The sequence below is a fragment of the Trichosurus vulpecula genome, chromosome 3 (genome assembly GCF_011100635.1).
Source record: "Trichosurus vulpecula isolate mTriVul1 chromosome 3, mTriVul1.pri, whole genome shotgun sequence".
NCBI lineage: Eukaryota > Metazoa > Chordata > Mammalia > Diprotodontia > Phalangeridae > Trichosurus > Trichosurus vulpecula.
The window spans coordinates 353,073,586-353,087,186 of record NC_050575.1 but is presented as its reverse complement, the minus strand read 5'-3'; the positions used below and the strand labels follow the sequence as shown (position 1 = coordinate 353,087,186).

The 13,601-nt window shown below is 39.4% G+C and overlaps 1 pseudogene; it reads left to right on the top strand.

Moving 5' to 3' along the window:
• Nucleotides 1–5,058: 5,058 nt before the first annotated feature.
• On the top strand, nt 5,059–10,143 carry LOC118842592 (annotated as a pseudogene).
• The last annotated feature ends 3,458 nt before the right edge of the window (nt 10,144–13,601 follow it).

Below are 13,601 nucleotides of genomic sequence, written 5' to 3'. Positions count from 1 at the left end.
CCCCCCATTTTATGGTTTTATTTCTCCCTTTTCCCTTCCACTCCTCAACAGAGTTTTGCTTTTGACCATTACCTTCCTCAGTTTACCCTCCCTCTTGATTCCCCTCCCTTATCTTACCGTTTTCCCCTTGCTACTTCTTCCCTCCCTTCTGACCACCCTTTCCCCTTTTTCCACCTTTCCTCTCCTACTACCTGTAGGACAAGTTGGGTTTCTATACTTATCAGGGTATGTTATTCCCTTCTTGAACCAAATCCAGTGAGAGTAAAGCTCAAATACATCCCGCCCTTCTTTTCCCCTTCTACGATATGTTTTTGTGCCTCTTCATGTGATGTAATTTACCCTTTTCTACTACATCCTTTCCACTTCTCCCAGAACCATCCCTTTATATCTCTTAATTTTATTTTTATCATTATATTGGTTATTTTATACTGATAGCCGCAGTCTATGTATATCCCTTTCAATTGTCATAATAAGTGTGCTATTCTCAAGATTGGCATGTGTGTGTGTGTGTGTGTGTGTGTGTGTGTGTGTGTGTGTGTGTGTATAACATATATAAAACAAAATAATCCTATATAAGGATGTAACTAATTATCCTTATTGATTAAGGAGGGCTTTTCTCCCCATTTACCTTTTCGTGTCTCTCTTGAGTTTTGTATTTGGAGATTGAATTTTCCCTTGAGCTCTGGCTTTTTCATCTGGAAGGTCTGGAATTCCCTTATTTCACTGAATGTCCATCACCTTGCCTGGAAAATTATGCTCAATTTTGCTAGGTAGTTGATCTTTGGTGGTAGTCCAAGCTCCTTTGCCTTTCAGAATATTGTGTTCCAGTTTCTCCTCTCATTTAATATAGAAGCTGAAAGATCCTACGTGATCCTGACTGTAGTTCCGTGATATTTGAATTGTTACTTTCTGGCTGCTTGCAGTAATTTCTCCTTGACCTGGTAGTTCTGGAATTTAGCTAGAATATTTCTTGGAGTTTTCAATTTGGGCTCTTTTTCAGGGGATGATCGATGAATTCTTTCGATGACAATTTTACCCTCTGGTTCTAGGACCTCTGGGCAATTTTCCGTAAGGATTTCGTGGAAGATACTGTCCAGGTTCTTCTTTTCATCATAGCTTTCAGGTAGACCAATAATTCTTAGATTGTCTCTTCTGGATCTATTTTCCAGGGCAGTTGTTTTTTCCAATCAGGTATTTCGTGTTTTCTTCTACTTTGTCATTCTTTAGATTTTGTTTGACTGATTCTTGATGTCTGATAGAATCATTAGCTTCTACTTGCCCAGTTCTATTTTTTACTGTTTTGTTTTCTTCCTTTATCTTCTCTATCTCCTTTCCCATTTGGTTTGATTTTACTTTTCAGTGAGACATTTTATCCATTTATATTCTGATTTTCCTTAACCATTTCCAGATTTTACCTTTTAAAGATTTGTTTTCCTCATTGAATTTTTCTTCCATTTTTTCTTCCATTTTTTTTCTTTTACCTCTGTAATTTGGTTTTTAAAATCCTCCTTGAGTTCTTCCAGGAATGCTTTTTGGTCTGGAGACCAGTTTACTTTCCCTTTTGAGGTTTTAGATGTGGGTGTAGTATCCATGCTGTCCTCTTTTGAATTGGTATTTTGATCTTCCCTCTCTCCATAATATGAATCAATGGTCTTTGGCTCCTTAGTGAGTTTTTTCATGGTGTTTTTTTTTTCCTCCCAGTTTCTATAGTGGACCTGTGTTTCTGAGGCTCAGGCGGCTCTGTCCAAAGTTTCTTGTATTGGAATCTGTGGATCTGCATCCTGGCTTTATGTTCTATGGTCTCTGGTTTCATAAGGTGTGGGAGATGGGTGGTCCATCTGCTGGGGGGTCTCTTCTTCCCTAGGACTGTTCTACAGAATGGGTGGTCTCATGTCTTGTCTGTGCTGGTGTCTGCCTCTTCCCCAGGCGGTGCAAAGCTACATCTGGGGTCCTGGCATTGACGTTAGTTAACTCCACCCCCTGGGGCTCAGTTACTCTTGTTGTTCTGCAGATGTGAGGGCTGCTGGGGCACCTCTCTTCCTGCACTAGTCTCCTTCCGCCACCACAGGAAGGGCCCCCTCCCCCACTTCTCTTGCTACTGAAGCCCCGCTTCTGGCTCCTCCGTTTCTCCTGAGGTTTTATTCTCTGGGTTTATTCGTGGGAGGGATAAGAGCCATTTTACCTGCACATCATAGCTCCCAGAAATTCAAGAAGGTGAGTTTCAAACCTTTAGACTGTGGGTTGGAGGCCTGTGGGCTAGTTGCTCCTGCAGCAGCAGGCTCTTCACTCAGACAGACTCCTGTCCTGGGCTGAGAGGCCTGGGGCTCGATCGTGGCCTTAGCCAGTACTTGGGCCCTGGCCGTGTTCCTGCTCAGGCGTTTAGATCACCCATTGCTCTCCCAGACTTGCATGATGGCTGAATTCCTCTGCTGTTCCTGGTTGCTTTGGTTGGTGCCATTCCACGTGCCTGGTACTCCTACCCCTGAGCCATTTTTACAAGTGTTTGGAATGACCTGGCGGAGAGCTTAAGCAAGTCCCTGATTTCTAACCACCATCTTGGCTCCACCCCCCCCCCCACTTTGTAATTTTAGCCTTTAGCATTTCCTATCCATTGTAGGCAGATTTCTTTTGAAGCATTTTACTTCTAGGAATACTACCTAGGTTTCCTTTGAAATCTTTAAAACCTGCTTTCTCAAAGTCTAGGACACTTGTCCAAAAAATGCCCATATTTCCTCTACTCTATCACAGACTTTCAGATGAAGTGGTAACTAAGTCTCTCCCACCTATTTGTCACTCTTTGGGAGGAGGAGATTGGAAGTATAATTTACCCTCATGGGTTCCTACATCTTTTGAAGGATAAAATAATCATTAAAGCAAGTCGGGGAGTCATTAGCTTCCCAGCTTTTGGCAGAGAGAGAAAGAGTGCTCTAACAGGTAGCCTAGACCATTATCATAGAGGACTGAGTAGGAAGTACTGACAAAAGTTCCCCCTAAAGCAATTTTTAGACAGAAAAAAATCCAGGAAAAGAGAAAAACGGCAATTTGTTACTAAATACCTTTTTTTAAAAAAATAAAAATATACATTATAAAAGTTAAGAGTTTCAGACTTTTCAGGTAATTCAGAAACTAAGTGAATTGGACTATTATGACAAATTTGTGGTCCTATTGGTGTTATTGGAACAAAAACAATTTTAATCCTCTCCTCAAAAGTTGATACTTCACATCATATACAGTCCTTTTTTGTTTGTATTTTGAAATGTTTTCTGATGATTTAGTTCCTAATAAAAAAAGAAAAGTTGTTTGTGTTTTGAAATTTTTTGATAATTTAGTTCCTAATAAAGTTTCAAAAAACCCACCTATTCATATTATTTAACCATTTATCGTATCCTTATAAATTTGACTGCTCTTTAGATAAGAGACCTTTATCTGATAAGCTCTCTATAAATTTCCCCCAATATCCCACTTTCCTTCTAATCTTGGCTATGTTTGTTTTACTTGTATAAACCCTTTTTTAATATAATATATTTGAAATTATCCATTTTATACCTAACATTGCTCTCTGTCTCTTGTTCACTGATAAATTATTCAGCTTTCCATAAATCTGATAAGTAGTATTTTTCCATGTTCTTCTAATTTTCTTGTAAAACCTCTCTTTATATCTAGGTCATGTATCCATTTTGACTTTATCTTGATAAAAAGTTTGAGATATTGGTCCATCCCCAGTTTCTGCGATACTGCTTTCCACTTTTCCCAACAATTTTTACCAAATAATGAATTCTCATCCCAAAATCTTAAGTGTTAACATTTGTCAAATACAAAGTTATTGTGTTTATTTGCTGCTGAAAATTGTATATCTTCTCTATTCCATTGACCTGCCTTTCTATTTCTCAACCAGTACCAGATCATGTTGATAATTGCTGCCTCATAATACAGTTAAAATTTGTCTATTATAACATGTTGATAGGTATTTGTTCTTGTTCAAAGCCTTATTTGACTTGCAGTAAGTGAGATGTATACTCACAAAGGGTCCATATAATTGTGATGAAGGATATCCTACTTTTGGGGCAAAATAGAGGAATATGGTGAGATCCTGAAGATGTTCCTGCTAATGAAAGATATTATGCTGATTCTTCCAAGTCCCAGAACATTATACTGTCTCTTCAAATTCCTGAGGACCTAAGTTAGATAAGCCTGGTCATCCATATGGGAAAGAAAAAAAATATTAAAAAGTCCAACTCAGATGATGGCATGCAGTTGAATGTGCAGGTCACTGAGTAAGTCAACAGCACTCTTTCATTGAGTGCTAACTTTGTGCCAAGAACTCTGTTGAGTGCTGGAAATACCAAGAAAGGAAATACTAGGTCCCTGTCCTTAAGAAGTTCACATTCTCACGGGAGAGGCAATATACAAAAAGCTATTTATGTGAAAGATAATCAATGTAAATGGGAAGTATGCTCAGAGAGAAGGATCCAGCATGAGGGCAGGAAGGGTAGCCAAAAAAGTCTTCTTGGAAAAAGTAGGAGCCAGCCAAACCAGGAGACACACAAAGAGGAAGAATATTCCAGGCATAGGGCACAGCCATGGAAAATGCACAGTTGGGAAATGGAATAAAATATAAAGAAGAACAAGGCCACTGGTGCTGAATTGTAGAGTATATGGAGGAGAGTAAAATGTAAGAAGACTTGATAGGGAGGAAAGGGCCAGGTTATGAAGGGCTTTGAGAGCCAAACACTGGATTTTACATTTGATGCTGGAAGAAATAGGGAGCCACCTGAGTTTCTTGGGAGAGGGGGGAGGGAACATGGTCAGACCTGTGCTCACTTTGACAGCTAAATGGAGGATGACTTGGAGAAGTTAGAGACTTAAGGCAGCTTTTAAGTAAGAATAGAGAGCTATAGGGAAAGCAGAACATTCAGCAACTTATGTCACCTTTCTGAAGCTGTTACCTCAGAAATGAAATGAGCCAAATAATAGCACTTAACTAAAAGATTGTTGGGAATATATCACATGGTGCAGTGTACATAAATTTCATTGCATTCCTTGAAGTGAAGTGTAATCATGGTATATGATGATGGTGGTGGTGGTGATGATGGTGATGATCGGTGTCCATTTATAAAGGTCTTGAGAATCCATTGCCTTGTTATTTTTCTTTAATTTTTAATTAAACTATCGAAGAGGTAGATAAAAAAAAGAATAGAGAGCTAGATGATACAGTGGGTAAAGTGCATGACCTGGAGTTAGGAAGACTTGAGTTCAAGTATGATTTCAGATACTAGTGATATGAACCTGGGTAAACCACTTAACCTCTGTCTGTCTCAGTTTCCTCATCCATATGAAGATAATAATAGCATTTATTTTCCAGGGTTGTCGTGAGGAAAAAATGAGATTATATTTGTAAAATACCCTGCCAACTTTAACATCCTATATTAATGCTAGCTATTATTAATAATATCAACAAATAAGAGAGGGTTTCAGATCGCAATTGAACAGTTCAGCTGTGGAACATTGCTCTGCCTGCTTTGTGTGACCTGGATGCAGAGTTATTGCTATTTCAATTTCTTTCCATTCGCCCCCCCCCCCTTCACACTTAAACTTTCAAATAATTAAAACAGAGACAGACAGCGATGTGAGATGGAATACTGCTTGTGCCAAATGTGACTCAGATGGAGTGCTTTTTGGTAACGATTCCAGATTCTTCTAAGACTGTTATTAAAATATGAACTAGTTTTGCGGAATTCTAGCTGTAAATTTCAAAATTGCTTTGGTCCCAGGGAAAGTATTAAAAAATTAGAGAGATTGTCTTTCCTTAGCAAAGGTGACCTGCTGTGTGAACCAATATAACGTGATACTGTCCCTGGTTGGAAAGAAAAGAAAGGGCTCTTGGGTAACTCAGCCTTGCAGATCAGATGGAAACTCATCTCTTTTTGCACCTATCATTTTTACCATGTTATAAAGTGGTACCAAGACATTAAGGCAAATTACCTTCTAATGCTGTAGTATCTTATTTGTCATGGCAATGATATTTGGGCCAAGAGAAAAATAGCCAGAGTGGCTAAGAGCTCTTGGAGGTAAAGTAGCAGGTTCTGTGTATGCTATAAGTGCTAAAGCTGATTTGGAAGAAAGCACTCTGGATATTGGTATCCGAGTTCTGTGGTTTGAATTCTGGCTCTCCTTTTTAGAAGCACTGTGACTTTGGGTATTACTTAATCTCTTTAGGCCTCAGCTTCCAAAGCTTTTAAACCAGAAAGTTAGGTTTTCTGAACTTGAACATCCGTTGCACTACTGACATTCTGTGATGCTGCATTTACTTTAACCATCTGGCCGAAATCTTGTGTCAATGACATCCTTTCCTCTTATGATCATGTAAAGAGACAGATGAAAGTACAGGTTAAATTTCTGCAGATGTAACATTACCATCATAGTTTTCTCTCCTGTGGAATAGCTTGATTAAAAAGCCAAGTTCCTTTAATTAGCTAGTATAGATAGAGACATCCCTCGGTCTTGACTATTATTATTATTATTATTATTATTATTATTATTGACTTCTGTTTTGGCAGCCAGTCATCTCAAAAGTGAGGACATTTGGATAATATGTTTTCCACCACTATAACTGTTCCTTCTTGATATGCACATTCTGCTAAGAGGAACATCCATTAACACTTCAGTGAATTCCCTGAAGCAGCCAAAAAATTATCTGGTATACCTGGCTTCTCCCAGACTTTCATGTAGTCCATAGTCTTACACCAGTAATTCTAAGGCAAGAGCACAAAATTCATCTAAGGGGGATATGAGCAGCGAGTAGATGACCTATAAATTTGGCCTCAGAGCCATAAATCTGATACCTCAGATTGAGCTCAATCACCTATCATGGTGTACAGTTGCCTAGCAGTTTGTATCTTTATGAGAGAGAATTTAGATATAAACTTGTAGAGTATAGGACAGATAAGCCTATTTTTCAGTGACGTTACTAGTTTGTGAGTCTCAAATACTCTGACTTTTATGGGCTTTGGACACCCTTCTAATTATATTGTAATGGAAAGAACCCCAGACAAGATAAAAATGACTCCTTGTCTTTATACTTACTTACTAGCTATATGACCTCACCCCGCCTACCTGTCGGCCTCTGTTTTCTCATCTGTAAAATTGGAATGACAAGTTTTTGTGCTATTTCCTCCACGTGGTTTCTGCGAAGGTCTAAAAATAAGAATTATATCTTAGGATTTGCAATGTTAATATCAGGGTTTTTAGTTAGTCACATTCCCAACTAAAAATATGTTAAGGGTTCAAACAGATTAGGATAGGCAGTATTTTCCCCTCATACTTGGCTCTTCCTGAGAGTCTAAAGTAAATGTGCTCTTGAAATCACGCAGGAAAAATGAAAATTTCTAATATCCTTAGTCCCGGGGCGATCCATGCATTAAAATTTATTGATAGAAAAAATTGACATTTAGTAAATTTGTTGTATATAAAAGAATGGAATATACCCACTCCTTAAAAGACTAATGGGTTCCATGGAATTTTCAAGTAGCAAGAACCTGCTCTTTATTAAGGTAATATTTATTGTTCTTTCTCCCCTTGCCTCTAAGGAATACATTATACCCGAATCCTGTTGAAGATTTCTAGAAACTTTCTAAAGATAGAAACTATATCATGGAGATAATTTTATGATCTCTATTTTAAGTCACCATGTATAAATCATAAGATTTGGAGAGCTGAATTATCTGCTTCATAAATTGGTTATGGAAACATAATCTCTACTCCCCTAAAACTTTCAAATTCAGCTACTATGTAAAGTAGGAGGCAGCTTATAGTTAAGTTGACAGAGCATTGGGCCTGGAGTCAGGAAGACTTGAGTTCAAATCTAGCCTCAAACACTTCTTAGTTTGTGACACTGACTAAGTCATGTAACACCTCATTGTCTGAAAAATGGATCCATTGGAGAAGGAAATGGCAAACCACTCCAGTGTCTCTGCCAAGAATACCCCAAATGGCATCACGAAGGGTCTGAGAAGATTGAATAACAATATGTAAAGTGGCCAACTCATAAGACCATTCACTGTCAATTTCTGTATTTTCTCCTCGAAGGAGATGATAATTAGAGCTCCCATTTATATATGACCTTAAAAATTACAAGCCACTTTACATGGCTAACCTTATTTGAAACTCAAGTTAGCTACTCAGCACAGCAGCAACCCTTCCTCCTCCACAGTGGTCCACTATGACCCCCTACTCCCCAGCAACCAAAGGGACCCACAGTTGGCATTGATCTTGAAACCACTTACTCCTGTGTGGGAGTTTTCCAATATGGAAAAGTGGAGAACATTGCTAATGACCAAGGAAACAGGACCACCCAAAGCTATATCACCTTCACCAACACAGAACGTTTAATCGGTGTTGCTATAAAGAATCTACCCACACAGTTTTTGATCCCAAATGTCTGATTGGTCATAGATTTGATGATTCAGTTGTACAGTCAGACATGAAGAATTGACCTTTTAAGGTGGTAAATGATGAAGGCAGGCCGAAGGTCCAAGTGGAGTACAAAAGGGAGACCATAAGTTTCTATCTAGCAGTATCTTCTATGATATTGACCAAAATGAAAGAAATTGCTGAAGCTTACCTTGAGAATACTGTCACAAATGCCATGGTTGCAGTACCAGCCTATTTCAACAATTCCCAGTGTCAGCCCACCAAAGATACTAGAACCATTGCTAGTCTCAATGTGCTGCAAATCATCAATGAGCCAACTGCTGCTGCTATTGCTTATGGCTTGGACAAAAAGTTGGTGCCAAGAGAAATGTACTGATCTTTGACCTTGGAGGTGGTACTTTTGATGTCTCCATTCTTACCATTTAAGATGGCATCTTTGAGGTCAAGTCCACAGCTAGAGACACTCACTTGGGTGGGGAGGACTTTGATAACCAAGGGATCAACCACTTCTTTGCTGAGTTCAAGTGAAAGCACAAGAAGGACATCAGTGAGAACAAGAGGGCTGTTTGCCGCCTTCTTGCTATTTGTGAACATGCAAAGTGTACCTTCTCTTCCCGTATCCAGGCCAATATTGAGATTTACCCCCTCTGTGAAGGTATCAATTTTTATACATCAATCCCCTGAGCCTGTTTAGAAGAGTCAAATGCTGATCTTTTCCGGGGCACACTGTACCCTGTGGAAAAGGCCTTAAGAGATGCCAAGCTAGATAAATCACAAATTCATGACATCATGCTGGTGGTTGTTTTCACTCAAATCCCCCAAGTCCAAAAGCTTCATCAAGATTTCTTCAATGGCAAAGAACTCAACAAGAGTATTAGTCCTGATGAGGCTGTTGCTTACGTTACAGCTGTCCAAGCTGCCATTTTGTCTGGAGATAAATCTGAGAATGTGCAGGACTTGCTGCTGTTGGATGTCACTCCTCTTTCCCTTGGAATTGGTGGAGTTATAACTGTTCTGATTAAATGTAATACCACCATCCCCACCAAATAGACACAAAACTTTAGCACCTATTCAGACAAACAGCCTGGTGTGCTTATTCAGGTTTATGAATGTGAGAGCAATGACAAAACATAACAGCTTGCTTGGCAAATTTGAGCTCACAGGAATCCCCCCAGCACCCAGGGGTGTTCCTCAGATTGAAGTAACATTTGACATTGATGCAAATGGCAACCTTGATGTTTCTGCTGTGGATAAGAGCACAAGCAAACAGAACAAGATCACCATTGCCAATGATAAAGGACATCTGAGCAAATAAAACATTGAGCATATGGTCCAGGAGGCTAATAAATACAAGTCTGAGGATGAGAAGCAGAGAGACAAAGTGTCTTCCAAGAATTCTCTTGAATCTTATGCTTTCAATGTGAAGGCTGCCGTAGAGGATGAAAAACTGCAAGGCAAAATTGGTGATGGAGGCAAACAGAAGATGCTTGACGAACGTAATGAAATAACCGACTGACTGGATAAGAACCAGACTGTTGAGAAGGAAGAATTTGAGCATAAGCAGAAAGAATTGGAGAAGGTCTGTGACTCCATCATTACTAAGCTATACCACAGTGCAGAGGACATGCCAGGAGGCATGCCTGGTGGTTCCCAGGGGGAGCAGCCCTATCTGGAGGTGCTTCTCCTGGACCCTCCATTGAAGAGGTCGACTAAACATACTAGAAGAAAGAGCATTCCACACAGCTTTCCAAAAATTGAAGGACTCAAATTTGTAGCCAAGGCAGTGGCGGTTTAAAAGTAACATTTAAGCCACTGTGTAATCTGGACATTCTAAATACTTGAATATGTGCATAGGGAGAGAAGTGAACAACATTGCACTTTATCAATACTGTAAACAAGTGGAAATGCAATTCTTGTTCAGGAGAATAAAATCTATTTAAAATTGGCAAAAAGAAACTCAAGATAGACCTCTAATGTGGATATTATTATCCCTATTTTATGAGTTTGTGTGTGAACAGAGGCTCAGAAAGGTCAAGTGACTTGCCAATTGACACAGGTGTCAGGCAAGGTCTGACCTCTGTTCTTCCCAATTGTGCATCCCAGTGCTCTACCCATGACACAGCTCTGAATTTCAAGGGAATGTTGTTATCTCCATTTTCCAGATCAGGAACGTGAGAAAAAGTGACTTTCCTAACTTCATGGTCACAGTGACAGAACTGAGATGTGAATCCGATTTTTCTGATTTCAAACCTACGAATTTAAGACATTGCTTCTGCCCTAAGAGAGCACATAGTGAGGCGATCTAACAACATTGCATGAGAGATTTGGAATTTTTTTTTGACAGGATGAAGTAACTTAAAAAATAATCCTTGACTGGAAACTTTCTTTTAGCCAAGCCTCCTATGATTTCTCCTTCCCTCCTGTCCAGAATATATTTTACTTTACTTCAAAAAATACAAAAATTCTCTCTCTCTCTCTCTCTCTCTCTCTCTCTCTCTCTCTCTCTCTCTCTCTGTCTCTCTCTCTCCCCTTCCCTCCCTCCTTTTTTATCAACTTTTGTCAGTCTCCATTTCTGTCTTTGTTCCTCTGTCTCTGCATATCTGACTTTCTGTCTCTCTCTCTTGATTTCTCCCCCCCTCTCTGATTTTATGTCTGTCTTTATTCTTCTTTCTCTTGTCTCCCTCCCACCCCTTCCCATTTTCTCTGTATTTCTATGTCTCTGTCTCTGCTTCTCTTTCTGACTTTCTGTCTGTCTCTCTCTCCACCCTCCCTATCCTTAAATAAGCCAAATGTGCACAGTGTTAAGTAATGAAACAGCATTGCCCTGCAGAGTTCTGTTCAGGCATTGAAAATGTGTTTGTTAATGACAAGAACAGATTCCAACAACTGCAGCTTGTTGGTGGTAATGCTTTGGGTTACAATTCAGAAACTGAAAGCAAATGAAGCTTGATGAACACTCTCTTCAGTGGGCAGAGAGTGGCTTGGCCTCTTGCACTAACAAAAGCCATCATCACCCTCTGATTCCAATTTTATGATTCCCCCTGAGCAAATAATACTGTTGGAAGCCAAATGCTACCCTGAATGTGGACCGCCTCAGTCTTTCAGAGAAACAGCTGCATGGGCTTTAGAAGGTGCTATAACAAATAGAAAGGATATATTTTCCATGACTTATTTTGTGACAAAACTGTTGGCATTTTTAACCATGTGTTGCCATTTTCCATTTAAATACAGATCATTTCTAACAAGGACAGCCCTGGGAAAGAATCAAGTGGCTGCCAGGAGGTGTTCAGTTACATAACATTTTGATTCATGATATCTGCTTCATAGTCTGTGGCAGGACACTCCACAGGATGGAAGGAAGGTCAGATCTGCTTCAAAGACTAGGGCTAGCCCTGGGAAAATGCTGAAATCTAAAAAGGTTGCCTTTGGCAGACTTGTAGCTAGCTGAAGCTACGCCAGATGAATGTTGACAGACATTTTCGAGGATGGTATGACCCACATGAGCATGTTTAGGGAGAGACATGCAAGGGTATAGAGAAAAGCCCCAATAACTCAGGGTGAGAGGTGGGAGGAGGGAGCACAGCAGTGCTGAGCAGTGGGTGGGAGGGGGATTCTTTGTTTACGTCAAAGCCTTATTCACCCTATCTTTACTATAACTCTTATCTGTGGTTCCCATCCATCTCTACTTTCAGCATCCTTCTTGTCATCTTGGTGTGCTTTGGATGCATGATTACATGCTGATGACATTCTAAGTACACTTGACTCAGTCTGGCTATTTTTCCCATCTCTATTCTCTTTTGTACCACTTCTGTCTCCTTTATGAACAAATACAGGACTGTGAGATAAGGGTAGTAGTGTGGTGTCCAACTGCACTTGATGGTGAAAAACAGTTTGTTATAGTAATATTTGTAAACTGTTCCTATTTTTTGCATTTTTCCAAATTAAGTCCAAATATCCAAATTTGACCCATGTCCAAGTTAAGTACATAGTCCAAGCTTCTTATTTGAAGATGATATAGTTCTGATTGTATCAAGTCTCAGAATATGGCAGAAACTCCTAGAAAAGATCTGCAACCTTTCATGGATAGTTTGTACTAAATATCCATGCACAAAGAAGGGGTGGTTACTACTCAGATTATGTCATTCATTTGGATGGAAAATGTATGGAGCTTGCCCATTACTGTTTATATTTGGTAAAGACAGGACAATTGGATAATGAATTAGATTTCAAATTGAATAAGAGAGACAATCAGGTTAAATTGTTTTCAAGGAATTGCTAAATTCCTTTGGTGTCCCCATGATTCCAATGGAAATGAAGACCCATCCGTATGACACTGAGGTGTGGAATTCAAAGGGCTCTAAAAAAGTAAAAAAAAATACCATTTATAAGGCAATAGATAGGTCCATGTTGGGGCTATGTGGGCTGCAACGTATAACTAATTAGAAACATCAAAAGAGAATGGGAATGAAAGATATTAAAGAGTTATATATAACAGTAAGAAAAAATGGGCTGATCACAAAGCCATACTGAAGGATGACAGGTGAATGGCTTTAGTGATACGTTGGCAACCTCAAAACATCAAGAGAAATCAAGGAAGACCTCTAGTAGGCTGGTGAACTTTTGGGAGAACATGAACATGAGTGACAAAGGATTGGAAGATATAGATAGGTTATGATCTCCACCACACAAGGGAACTACCAAATCAATGAGATCACATATCCGTTGGATAATGATTAATGGTATTATTTCTTCTAGGAGTATGTTTATTTTAACTAGGGAAGGGGAGTCTTAAAGATAAACATTTCAAAACTTGTAGGTAAGGGAGTACGTAATTATGTGTATGGATCCTGCCCCACGTTTCTAAAATTTGAACATGCACATAGGGTCGGAAGAGACAGAGTCAGGAGGGACCTGAGAGATCATTTTTTACATCTTCACATTTCTTGGATAAAGAAACTGATGTCCCCCAAGTTAAGCAATTTGCCCAAGGCCATATACCTTGTAATTGCCAGAGTTCTTTTGACTCCAAATGTAGTGTCCTTTCTATTTCATTGTCCTGGCCAAGCTTATCAAAAGTAATATAACTTAATGTGGGAATACGTGGGAAATGTTTTGGCTAATGTATTTTCCCTTTCCTCCTGACCTTTAATGCAACTCTCAGACTACCTGTT